This window comes from Uloborus diversus, chromosome 9 (assembly GCF_026930045.1).
Source record: "Uloborus diversus isolate 005 chromosome 9, Udiv.v.3.1, whole genome shotgun sequence".
Classification (NCBI taxonomy): Eukaryota; Metazoa; Arthropoda; class Arachnida; order Araneae; family Uloboridae; genus Uloborus; species Uloborus diversus.
Genome location: NC_072739.1, coordinates 150,139,974 through 150,153,235, shown reverse-complemented (window position 1 = coordinate 150,153,235; position 13,262 = coordinate 150,139,974). Strand labels below are relative to the sequence as shown.

Here is a 13,262-nt window from a genome sequence, read left to right as displayed (position 1 = left end):
AAGATCTTAGGCATTAATTTTCAAAGAATGTTAAACAACTCACATTTGTACCTAATTTCTTGATGACTAATTAAATAACTAAGATTGAAATCTTCAATTCTTCATAAGCAGAGCTTTCTATAGGGGTTTGAAAGGCTTTAAAGTTAAAAAGAAAAAAATACTATACGTAAACAGACAAATCGAAAAGTAACTTATTTTGAGAGTTAAAACATGATTATTATAAATAACTAAGAATAAAATACAGTGTTGGCATAAAAGAATATCCCGGTTTAAAAAAATTTTATTTTATAAACTATTACATTTACCACTACAAATGGTACATAAAAATGAAAATAAACTGAAAGTTTTTTTGAACGTAAGTAACTACTTAAATGTGCACGTTCCGCCATAGCGCAGCAAGAAATTCCTAGGGGTTTTTTGTTACAATATCCGGTGATGGTGCTGCCATCTATCGGTATAAAAAAATAATGGAGGCAAGGCACTTAGTATGCAGTCCTCGACACAAATACAGTTGTAGTCAGTTGTGACTCGGAATCGACTTGTTACAATAGTCCTTAAACGTGTATTAACTACTGTTTTAGGATTTGCAACAATGTTAAAACCAAGACCTTTGACGGGTGTTGTTACCCCCAAACCCCCTGGGGTTTGGGGGTAAAAACCACACCCCAGAGGCTAACTAACCCACTTCTCTGCACCACTGATGTTCCGCAACGCTGGATTGGTCGTGCAGGTGATGATGATTTATCCTTCATGCATTGGCCAGCCAGATATCATAATCTAAACTCATGTGATTTGTTTTATGATTTTTCGCCAAAGACTCTTTATACAACACTATTGCCTACAACAATGCAAGAACTGAAAGATCGCTTATGTAAAGCATTACGAAAAATTGAGAGTGAAACACTCCAAAATCTGTGCTACAGTTGTGCGTTGCGTTACGAAAATCATACACATCCAACATTTGTAAGGGAAAGAAATCTTTCAGTTTATCTTTATTTTTGTGTATCACTAGTGGTAACCGCACGGCTTTGCCTCTAGTAGAAAATTAAAAGGTCATTTGGTTCGCCTGTATATTTACAAATAATGGATGATGCATTTTTCGCCAATTTGCTTTGTTCATTTGCTCCCCCGTGTTATGGTAGTTTGCTAGTCCACGTTACGGTAATTTGCTCGTCCACGTTACGGTAATTTGCTCATCCACGTTATGGTAATTTGCTCGTCCACGTTATGGTAATTTGCTCGTCCACGCTATGGTAATTTGCTCGTCCACGCTATGGTAATTTGCTCGTCTACGTTATAATAATTTGCTCGTCCACGTTATGGTAATTTGCTCGTCTACGTTATGGTAATTTGCTCGTCCATGCTATGATAATTTGCTCGGTAAAATGTTCTTAAAATTGGAATAGAAAAAGAACAAAATCAAAGTTTCGAAAAATCGCTTCAAGTTGCACACTCTCGTGCTACAAAATAATTTTGTGCCAAATTTCATGAAAATCGGCCGAACGGCTTGACGCTATGTGCGTCACAGAGATTCAGACTTTCAGCTTTATTATTATTAAATATTTATAGTGCTAAGTATAATAGTTTATGAAATATAAATTTTCAAAACCGGGATATTCTTTTATGCTAAGCCTGTATTGTAAATTAATTTTTCTCATAAAGCGTGTCTGCGGTTAGACACGCCTTGTTTCTTTTCTTCCTGAAAACTCAATTCTATCAACATCACTTAAGTGTAATTTACCACGCCCCTAATCGTACCGGATGACGCTATTCACACTAATATTGCACATGCTTGAACCACCAATACTTTTGTTTTCGCTCGTAATCATCAATGCCTTCCAAAATTTTTATTTTTAATAAATGAAAATGGGTTATTCCTCTCTTTTGATAAAATAAATCTTTTTTTATTTCTGTTACAACAAGCGATATTCATTACGCATCTTCAGAATGTACGTGCGTTTAAAATTTTAACCCTCATTATTTTAATAACTTTTTGTGGCAGCAGACAAAACAAATGAATCTTTAGTTCATTCCGAAACAGAAGGTTTCGATGTTCATCGCTTTTCATCAGAATTCCCGTGATTTGGCATTCATCAAAGTTATTAATCATAGTTTATGAGTACTTCATTAATTCACAGTTCCAAATAAACGCCGAATTCCAGGATAATCTCCACCTCTCTAGACTTACTCTGCAACATATAATAAGTGTATTTTGCTGTGGATTTTATTTCAAAAGTCAGGTATAGGTATATGTGTGATACTTTACCTTTTATAAAATAAATTGTTACGACTGTAATTTCTGTACCTCAGAGCCAGAAGGACGTAAGTCACATCATGGTAACTGTACAGGAGAGAGGAAAAAAAATTTTCTGGCGCATGCAAAGATATGGTACGCGCGCTCTTTTAACTGTGGTAAAAAACTGGAAAGGATTTTTTTTTTTTTTAAAGAATCAGGTGGTTCGATGTAGAATGGGCTTCTACCGAGAAGGCACTAATAAACGGAAAATCGCAATTTTTGGACTTACGTCATATATTCTGGCTCTGAGGTACGAATTTGTTTAAATTGATCGGCTGTTTATTTTTCTGATTGCTTGAATTCACTCATATTAGGTGATTCTATCATAGATGTGGTATTAACTCGATGCACAACTAGAAACTAATTCAATGAGCAGACGAGATCGCCCAGTAAACGGGCAAGCGTCTGAAAAAAAAAAAAAAAGCTATTGAAAAAGAAAATCCTTGAGTGAAATTTGAATGAGAAAAATGCTTACTCTGTCAAATTTTCAACTGCAAATTCCGATCGATAAGAGCAGGATGTCTTTTTTTTATGTTACCCAAACAACTTTTGCACGTTTACTTTCAAGATTCGCCAAATTTTTCGCCATCAACGGCGGACAGTGGTTGCCGCTACGGAGTTGTGTATCTAGTTTAACTATATCTATGGATTCTCACTTCAAGTGTGCAATTGGACTGCAACTTTCCTTAAATTGTTTAGACATATACAAATTATGTATTGCTAAAAATACAATTGGTCTTTTTCCGGTAAAATGGTATTTTGCCAAGGCATAAACTGGAAAAAAAAAGCGGCAAAAACAAATAAAATGGCTAGAGATAAACAATTTAATCTTGTGCGTAATCAAATAGAGACTTAAATCAAAACAGACAATTGAGACTTATGTTTTTCATTAATAATTATTTGATGATTCAAATAATTTTAAAAAATGCTCGAGCCACTCGAAAAAGAGTAGAAAAAGATAACATCAAGAAAACTAACAATAAAATTCTTGATGCACAGAATTCAGTTGAATATGAATCAAGTTCTAAAATTATGTTATTAACTTCTTTTAATTCTAAAATTATATCATCAACGAAAAAATATCGTAAAAAATTATTACTTATTTCATTTTTAAACCTTATTATCTATTTATTTATTCATTTATTTTTTGTTTGAACACAATCTGTCATGGTCATTAACCCGAGATTGCTCGCGCAGGGTATGACATACCCACCTCTGCTTTCAATCAAATTTCTCCCCACCTTTTTTTTTTTTTTTTGGAAGTGGACGATTCCTTGAGTAGCTGACCCATAGGTCATAACCTTGAAGAGGTAGAAACGGTGGGGTTATTCTAAAATTAGTTTTTTTGGAATTAACTTCTACGGGTGTATCATACCCTGCGTGAGTATTTCTGCTTCATTTCTGAACTAAGGCATACGCAATGCTTCCAAGAGACTTAAAATTAAAACTAGGATCTAGTGAAGACATTGCATCCATTGCTAAAAAAGCAAAGTCAACGTACAAAAGCTGTACTGAAAGCCCCAATACAAAAGACAAAAACCAAATTTGTGCGTGAAAAATGTGACAAAAACATTTGCATGGACCATAATGGCATGCATTTGCAAAAAAATATGTAGAAATTGAATGCAAGTCTTTTAAGAAAATATACTCTTTTGTCTTTTTTGCATTTTCAACCTTTTTGGAAAAAAAAAAAAAAATCGAAAATACTAAAAAACCTCCTCAGGTATGAGATACCCTGCGCGAGCACTCCCGTTCGTTTTGGTCGCGCAAGCAATCTCGGGTTAAACAAATCAAGGCCGAGGTACTGGAGCAGGATTTGTTCGGCCTCTGTTCTGAATTTTTGAAGAAAAAAAAATCAACTTTTAGTAGTTGGTGTAGCCATCTACTGTGTGCTGTCTCAAAAGTTCAACCTCCTTGACAGGTAATGACACCCTTCTTTTCCACAGTTGAGGGACACAACAACAACAACACAATTGGAGAAATTCTAACTCATGTTCCTTTTTTCTTCTGGGGAATGGATTTAAAGAAATTACTGTATGAAGTTACTATTAATGACTAATTAAAATCATGAATTTGTATAAAATGACTACAAGGCATTCAAGTAACTTATTTCGCAAATTTTGAGACAGTTAACTAATTTAAAATCTCAAGTGAGACGAATATCTAACGCGCAATTAAACTATTAGTATTTATTTTCAAAAACTTAAGAGGCTCCGCTCCCTACTCATTTGCGCTCACCAACCCCGAAGGATGATTCGCAAAGATTTAAATCGACTATTAGAAAGAATGAGATTAAAAACTAGTTACGAGTTCCGTTTGTAACAAAAAGCACTCCTTTTCTATGTTTTAAACTAACTTGTAAACTTGCAGAGCTATGGGTGCTAAGGGGCTCCTCACCATTACAAAACGGCAGTTTTGTACATTTGAAAAATCACTTTTAAATTCGTGTTCTCTAGTAATATATTTTGCTCTTTAGCAAAGGGCTTGAATTGAGTTAAGCCTAGGATTTTCCGTTAAAATAGAAACCCTTATATGCTGTTCTAATTAACTGAGAAAGTTGGAGCGAACTTGATTTGATGCTGAAAAAAAATCTCTTTCGAACGACATAGAATGTTAGGGGGTGTGGAAAATCTTTCATCCCTTTTTTTATAGGCAATTTACTTGAAACTTTAGTTTTAAAAAATATTTATAAAAAAAAATCGAAATTTAGAAGAAAAACCCCCAGGTACAAACCTCCGGGGCTCAAAGTGATTTGGTACCGAATTTCAAGGCTATGGGGTCTTCTGTGGACGCAGGCCTGCCACTGATTTCCTTTCACAATTTCTTTGACGTCAATTTTTTTTTAATATATAGAGAAAAAAAACATTTGAACTGGCAATAAATTTCAGCAACTTACAATGTACTATATCGACGTATTTATTGTGATCTGTGTGAGCAATGCCAGCCATTATTTCGTAAACAATTTCACCATATTTGATATATCTTAACAAGGAAATTAAATAAATATATTTTTTTAATCTTAGAGAACTCACATCAATATGTCCTCAACACATTTCTAGCATCATTTTCGCGGATTTTCGAGTTCGTTTGCACATATAGATTAAAAATCTAAAACAGCATTTTTGTACAAATAATCCAGAAAAATGTACAAGTTTTGTCCTTTCTTCTTAGTCATAAAAGAGATAGGAACTGAAATTTATTGTGCTGCAAAGACCTTGGAATAAAAGGGTACGTTTTACTTTACAACCAACAAACTGGACAATTTATCATTGCATATTTGTCAGGAACTGAAAATCTTGATAACAAAATCACATTTCATCTGCAATTATTTTGTTCTCTTTGACGTTTACTCCACGCTTAAACTGCGTGTTTTGCTCATTTTTGTTTTTAAAGAAATATTTCGGGAATTAGGGTTCGCTCGTGGTGAGTAAATTTTTCATTTCGTATTAGTTGATGGCTTCAGAAAGGGTGTAAGTCCTATTCATTTTAATGAAATTTACGTCCGTTCAAAATGATTGATGCCTTTGTTAATTCAATAGTTTTTTTTCCTTCCATTTAAATAGTTTAGAAAACAAATGATATTCTAATGCTATTGTTTTGTTCTTGTAAATCATCGCGTAGCTGATCCATGTGGTCCGCTTCTAAGTTCAATAAAAATCGGAAAATATACTCCAGAACTTTCCAAAACAACAGATAGTTTTATTTGGTAAAACGAATGATTGTTGACATTTTGAAGCATAGTAGTTAGAAATTTGCTTCTAAAAAACAGATGAAAATTTCGTATCAATAAAATAAGCATGTAGTAACGATGACGACAATTCTTGAGTTTGTAATTTTCTTCCTTTTTCTGCGTTCCCCCATGTTATCTGTAAAAAAAGCAATTAAAATATATTTTAATTTGTATGTGTTCTGGCTCGCGAGATTCAAAGTAACAAGTGCGACATTCGGGTAAACTGTTTGAAAATTATATTGCTCGACATGCCCGGGTGGCGAATTTAGAAACACGACTGCGTACGCAGGTCGTACAGATGGCGCTACGAGCGCATTTCATTTGGCGCGGTTCGACTCCTCGCGTAAATGCGCCAAGAAAGCGATTTCGCTTTTGAGGTACTTGCGCGTGCGTAATGATGTGATGTCTGTTTTTTTTACCTTTGTTGCTGGTATTTCGTTGATTATGTGATATGAATGGGTGTGTGGTCAAAATCGGTTTTTTTGTTACAAACTTTGATGTTTTTTACCCTACGAACAAAACTTTAGTGACATTGTATTTCTGAAATATTCTTTTGTGAATTTATTCTTTGCATGTGAAAGTTCTGTGTTGGATTGTCGTTGAGATGAAACTTAAGAATGTTTCAATTTGTTCGACTGAAAATTACAAAACATTAGAAATTAAAATTCTTTAAAACCACGTTTGAATGGATGTGGTGTCAAAATGAGTTATTTTGCTACAAACATTTACTTTTTTTTTGACCTGCAGACATATCTTTATTGACATTGTAATATTCTTCCGGGAATTTCTTCTTTGCATCGGAAAGTTCTGGGTTGGATTGCCGTTGCGATGAAAATCAAGAATGTTTCAGTTTTTAAACTGGAAATTGCGTAACATTAGAAATTTATTCTTCAAAACCACGTTTTAAACTGCATGTATGCAATAAATAATTATTTGGAGATATTTCAGTAATTTAATTTCTAATTCTTGATTGGTTATCAAAAGTAGTGATTTTAAACGTTTAAAGTGTCAACTGAAAGTAGAATTTTCAGCAATTGAAGTAGAATTGAGGTGTCAACAAAAAAAAAAGAAAAAAAGAAAATCTTAATCTAGTTTGTAGACATACTTCATTAGTATTTAAAGGTACTCAACAGGTTATGTATATCGTATACAGCAACAGCCTCAAATGATTGAATTAAGACCCTTAGTTGTATTTTTAACTGCTTTCTTTTTTTTTTTACTGTTTTTTAAGTAAAGTCAAATCTCGATAAATCGAAGTCTCAAGGGACCGGTAGAAAGCTTCGAGTTATTGGTAGCTCAAGTTATAAGAGGTTCCTACAGTATTCTCAAGATTTTGGGGCCCAGTGAAAAGTTTGAGGTGAAGGTTATATTCAGGGGTGCCCATCCCCTAAGAGCAAGGGCGCACTCCCCCTAAATATCGGGAAGACCCCCCCCCCCAAAAAAAAAAGTTTAAAATACCCCTTAAAACAGCCCCCACCCCCTAAAAATTTTAATGTCGCACTCTGCGCCACGACTACCCCCACCCCCCGCCTAGGTAGGCACCCCTGGTGTATTCGAGTAATAACTTTGCGAATTATCGAGACTCTACTGTGAGTAACTTCGATAGGACAATGACCAAACACAGTGACAGTAAATAAAATGAAAATCATCACCAAGGTTAGAAATGGGCTGTAAGAATATCATATAGTCTCGATAGCTCGAAACTTATTACTCGAATATTTTTTTATCTCGAAGTTTTGAATGAAGTGTGAAGGGAAAAAAGGGGGCGCTTGAAACGAGCACTGAGAACACTGCACAATAAAAAGCATGTTGCAAGGACAAATGTTTCAAGAGAGGGGCGATTGATTTCATTACGTATCCTTTACTACATATCTTGACCTGTTAGCATCAAAGATAGTCTAAAAAGGACTTTCTTGAACTTTTTTGAATATTAAAAATTTACCAGTGGGGATGTACCTCTCCCTTGTATTTTTCTGTGGTGTGCTGAGACAGGCTGAAAGTTGTAGAGTGTACTTTGCTGGGTAGTCGAAGAAATATACTGAGAAGCTGTCTGCATCGAGATTTTACAAAGCACATAGTGCTATAAATACTGCTAAAGAAATGCTGCAATATGCTGATGCAGATTGCATTCTATTGAACAGTAATGAGATGTTTATACTATAGTACAGCATGCTCTATGAATCCCCACCAACAAAAAGCCTTCGTGTTTTAACTGTCCTACACAATGTCGCCCGCTACCTCTTTCATATCGCATATCTGGACTGTGATGCTGTTATATATGCCCTTCTGACCCTTTTCAAAGCTTTTCCATATTCTTTGGTCACCTTGTATGTCGTATATCTTGTATCGTAACTTTACACCTCAGAGCCAGACTAACATGAGTCCAAAAATTTGGAATGCTCACTTTATTACTGAAATGAATGTAGAATATCATTCTGTGTCAACATATGAGATCCTAATTCTATGAAAGATATTCCTTCACAAATATTTAGCTGCATTTAAAGAGCGCAAGTTCCATCCTTTCTATGCCTCAGACAAACGTTTTCGCTCTCTCTTGAAAAGTAGCGAAAATGGACTAACGATAGTCTAGCTCAGAGGTGCAGGTACTATAACCCTAAATTTAATTTGGGTGCATCAATACATAAATATCAAAACATTTTATTATTTTAGCATAAGCAGAACAGGTCACCAAATTAATTTTGTGTTCATTGTCTTTGGAAATCATAGTCGAGGGTGTACACACACAAATATCATTAGCAGTTAACCTTGAACAAAATTAGCAAGTTGTTTCTTGCATCCTATGATATGAGGATCCCATTCTTTCCTTCTGTGCATCTAAGATAAAATAGTTCTTTTTTTTTTTAACTTATCTACTCTCAAATAGTGATGTAAAATACCTGGGTATTTATTTTTAGGGGTAAATACCCAGGGTATATACCTGGGTAAATATCCAAAATGGGTATTTACCCGGGTATTTATTTCAAAAATTTATATTCAACTAAAATACTTTTCTGTATGTATTCCACTATGTATATATACAGAGTGTTTTGTTTTAACCTTCAAGACCTCTATTTTTGCAACCGTTAGTCCTAGATGCATACTTACAATTGCAAAAATGTTCAAAATCAGATGCAGACTTAAGATATTGAAAATTTGAAGTAAAAATAAAAATGAGTAAAAAAATACAAATTTTAACTTTTTACACGGGCCCCAGATCCTCTGACTTATTGATATTTAGGGAAATAATCTCCACTGAAAAACAATTACAAAAAAAAGTTTGACATTAGTACGACCAATATTCACTGAGATATGAAACGCAGCGTTTGGTAACTTACACCATTTTACACTCGCCGTCAGTAACATCTTTTGGGGGAAAATATAGCAGTTAATAAGTGTGTATATAAAATTATATGTGTGCAGAGTGATTTTTCAAATTGTTCAAGGTTTTGCAGCGTGTTTTGCGTATCACGGCATAACATTTGCATGAATTTTTGAGTAGAAATGAAAAATGTAATACCTTGTGTTTTTTACTTTGCCAACCTGTCATTATTCTGAAAGGGTAATAAGTTTTAATCTCATCTTCTGCATGGTCCCTTAAAACTTTCAAATGGAATATCTCCTTGAGTTTTCATTGCACAAATGTCAAGTTTTTTTTGTGTCAGTAAGTTTTAAATTCAGATCATTTCTCTAAATATAAGTTAGGGGACCTAGAGCTGTATAAAAAGTTAAATTTTTTAGTTTTTGACTCATTTTTATTTTTGCTTCAAACTTCCAATATCTTTACTCTGCATCTGAATATTTTTGCAATTGGAAGTAAGCATCTAGGACTAATGGTTGCAGAGATAAAGGTCTTGCAGGTTAAAACGAAACACCTTGTGTAACCAACTATATACAAAACAATAAATTTTTCCCTAAAATTTGTATTTTGTTCACATATTTAAAGAATTATTGTGTGAAACAACTCAGCAATCTAATATGATATTCACATTAAATGTGTTGGATATGCCTAATCAATGTTGATAGCCAAATTTCACATATAAAAAGCAATTCTACAAAAAGTAAAAAGCTTAACTGGTTACAAAAAAAAAAAAGCAAACATTTTCTTTATTTATGGCATTGAAAAGAAAGATTCTTTGGTTCGTGATATGTTTCTTTCATAATTTTATCAAGTCTTTCGATAAAAAATATTATAAACTGTGTAATACATATGTATGTATCAGTTTTACCAATTATTTCATATTTAGATTTAAAAAAAAAATTTCACATTCACTTTTTGCATGTTTTGTAATATACTCAGTTTTTGGGTATTTACCCAGGCCTTGGGTAAATACCCGGGTAAATACCCAAAAAATATTTACCTACCCACTGGGTATTTACCCGATCCACAACACTACTCTCAAATAATAGATATCAATTAGAAACCTACATCTAGTAGAATTTACACTTAAAACAATATTCCTTTTATCTCATACAAAATGGTTCTAAGAGAGAAAGGAAAAATAACTGTCTTAGAATGTATTAAAAATGAAGTGATTATTTAATTAGAGGGAGAAATGTATTGTTTAATTTATTATGCTAATTTTATAATTTCATTGAATTTTTAATTGAAATCCGTGTAATAATTGCACATAAAAGATTTAAATGCTGCATATATCTTGCAAGATTATTAAAAAGTGCTTTTAGAAATTGTTAATTATGATTTAGAAAATTCTTCTTACATTGCTTGCCTTTTGTATCTAATATATTTGTTTACGTTTTAAGTCATACCACATGTATATTTTTGTTTTTATTATGATCTGTAGTTCTAAATGGGAAAAAATGTTTGAAAAATGTTCTTTTCGGTGCACAAGCTAGAGTTTTGCAAAATTACTAAAAAGGAGAAACAAATAATTGTATTACTACATGCTTTTATTTAAAAATAATAATAATAATAATACAAATAGCTATGGCTTTTTGCATTACCTCTATTAAAATTTATTTTTTGAGTTAGATTACGATTTCTTTTGGCTTTATATTGTGCTTTGCACTTAAAGGGTCCTCCTGCGGGGATTCTGTTTGACCCTTTAGGCATTCCTTTCTTGAAATAGATGTCGGTTTAAGTTTTATTTTTCTACCTTTTCGTCTGGGTGAAAAAATTTACTTATTAAATTTAATTTTTGATTCAATTATGTGCCCGTTATGATATTGATCAAATAGCCAACTTTGTTAATTTTGTTTTGTCAATATTTTCATATGACACTAGTCTTTCTAATTCGTGTACAAATAACTGCTTATCTTCAGCTGAAGCATTAATAATTTGAGAACTAATAGAGGGAGCCTGTATTTCGTTTTTGATTTCTTTATAGTCAAGAGTGTCACTGCTTTCATTGACTTCACTGTCTAATATGACATTTTTAAGTTCCATCTCAGAGATGATGTTTCAGTTAAGTCAAGAAAAAACTAGTATGTTGTGGCCATCACGAAACTTTCTTCTATATTTTTTCTTTTTCTGATCCCTCCCCATGCTTGACGAGGAAGCAATATTCCTAACAAAAACAAAATTACACATGCAAAAACTTGACGACCATCCCAATGTCTTAATTATTGTAAAAACAAAACAAAGAGCGAAAATTGAAAGTTACTTTAAAAGCCTTACTTCAATTAATTACAAATATTTTATTTATTAACAAACATAAGATGGCAGCAGTTAAAAATTTTAAATCATTGAGATAATATTTCCGATCATTTCCATACAATTAAAATCACGGGAAATACGCAGACGACAATCTATTACGATTTATCTTTCTTATTGTTGCATTAATAAAGTTTTTTTTATTCGCTAAAAAATAATGATAATAAAAATAAATCAGCACCTCTTGGCGCGGTTGGCGCCAAAATTGAACCAAAGCCTGTTTACATATGGATTCACATATATTCCAAATTTCAACCAGAACGTAGCATTAATTCTTGAGATAGGGCACTCACAATGGAAAAAAAGAACGGGCGATTGCGCTACCCCCTTTTTAGCTGTTGACACCAAAATAAAATCAGCTCTTATACCCACTAAGGGCTACTTGCCGATTAATTTTTCTTTCATTCCGTTCATTATTTCTTGAGATACAGCAGTCACAATTGACGACGAAAAACGTTCTATAGTTCAACCCCCGTTTGAGTTATTGACACCAAAATTGAATCAGCACCTGTTCCTGTTAATGGCAACATATGGACCAAATTTTGTTTGATTCCGCCAGTTACTTCCTGAGGAATAGCAATCACGCGTAACAAAAAACGTCCCATTGCTCCACCCCCTTGGAGGAATTCGCGCCAAAAATCAAAGGGCACAAGTTCACATAGGGGCACATATGTGTACCAAGTTTCGTTCGATTTCATGCGGTAGTTTTTGCTGTAGAGCGGCCACAAAAAACTGGTCACACACAGACGTGACACACATACACACACACACACATACACACACACATACACAGAGACAGACAGACATTTTCCAAAAATAGTCGAAATGGACTCAGCACACCTCAAAACGTTCGAATCTGTCAAAATTCGAAATTCGAAAATTTGCACGAATCCAATACTCTCTTCTATATATTAGATATAGAAGAAAGTAAAAATAGGAGCTGGACATTTGGGACCTAAAGCAATTTTAGCTGATTCATGCCTATCGATATAATTAAGTTTGGTACTATTAGGCAATATAAGTCCATTTTTATCCTGCAGCAAACATTCCTGCGGCAATCGCGACTTGCGCGTGCGACTCGAAGGTTGGCGATGAATCCCTTCCCGAACTTTTCTCCTCGCCAATCGATCGTAGCGCCATCTGTGCGACCTGCGTACGCGGTTGTGTTTCTAAATTCGCGCCCGGGTGCGTGCAAAACTTTAAATCGGGTAGGGATTTTTCCCTTTATATGCCCGACATGGCGTGTAAATATTAATTAGTCAAGAAATATTTTTAAAAAATAAATTTGTTTTGAGCCGTATCAGGCTTATACAATGATTTTCTCACGAACTTTCTTGTCGCATCTTACTCATGTGTGCACATACAACTTATGAACATTTGGCTACCAGTGTTACAGAAAATGGACACATTGTTGTGCGTGTCTGTGTGCACATGTATACATGCGTGTGCGTGCTATCGGTTTCCCGCCCATCATTTTCAATCTTTTGGGATACAGTTGGGACATCTGTGTTGAATAAAACCGCATCTATTAACCGCTATTTTAATTCCCTCAATATAGACTTAAT

At 33.9% G+C, this 13,262-nt stretch overlaps 1 protein-coding gene across 1 annotated transcript in view; it reads left to right on the top strand.

Moving 5' to 3' along the window:
* Window positions 1-5,606: 5,606 nt before the first annotated feature.
* LOC129229358 (bestrophin-2-like) overlaps window positions 5,607-13,262 on the top strand; it is a 40,846-nt gene continuing 33,190 nt past the window's right edge. The window contains exon 1 of the mRNA XM_054863649.1: window positions 5,607-5,719. The gene's annotated coding sequence lies outside the window, so the exon portion shown is untranslated. The remainder of the gene's footprint in view (window positions 5,720-13,262) is intronic.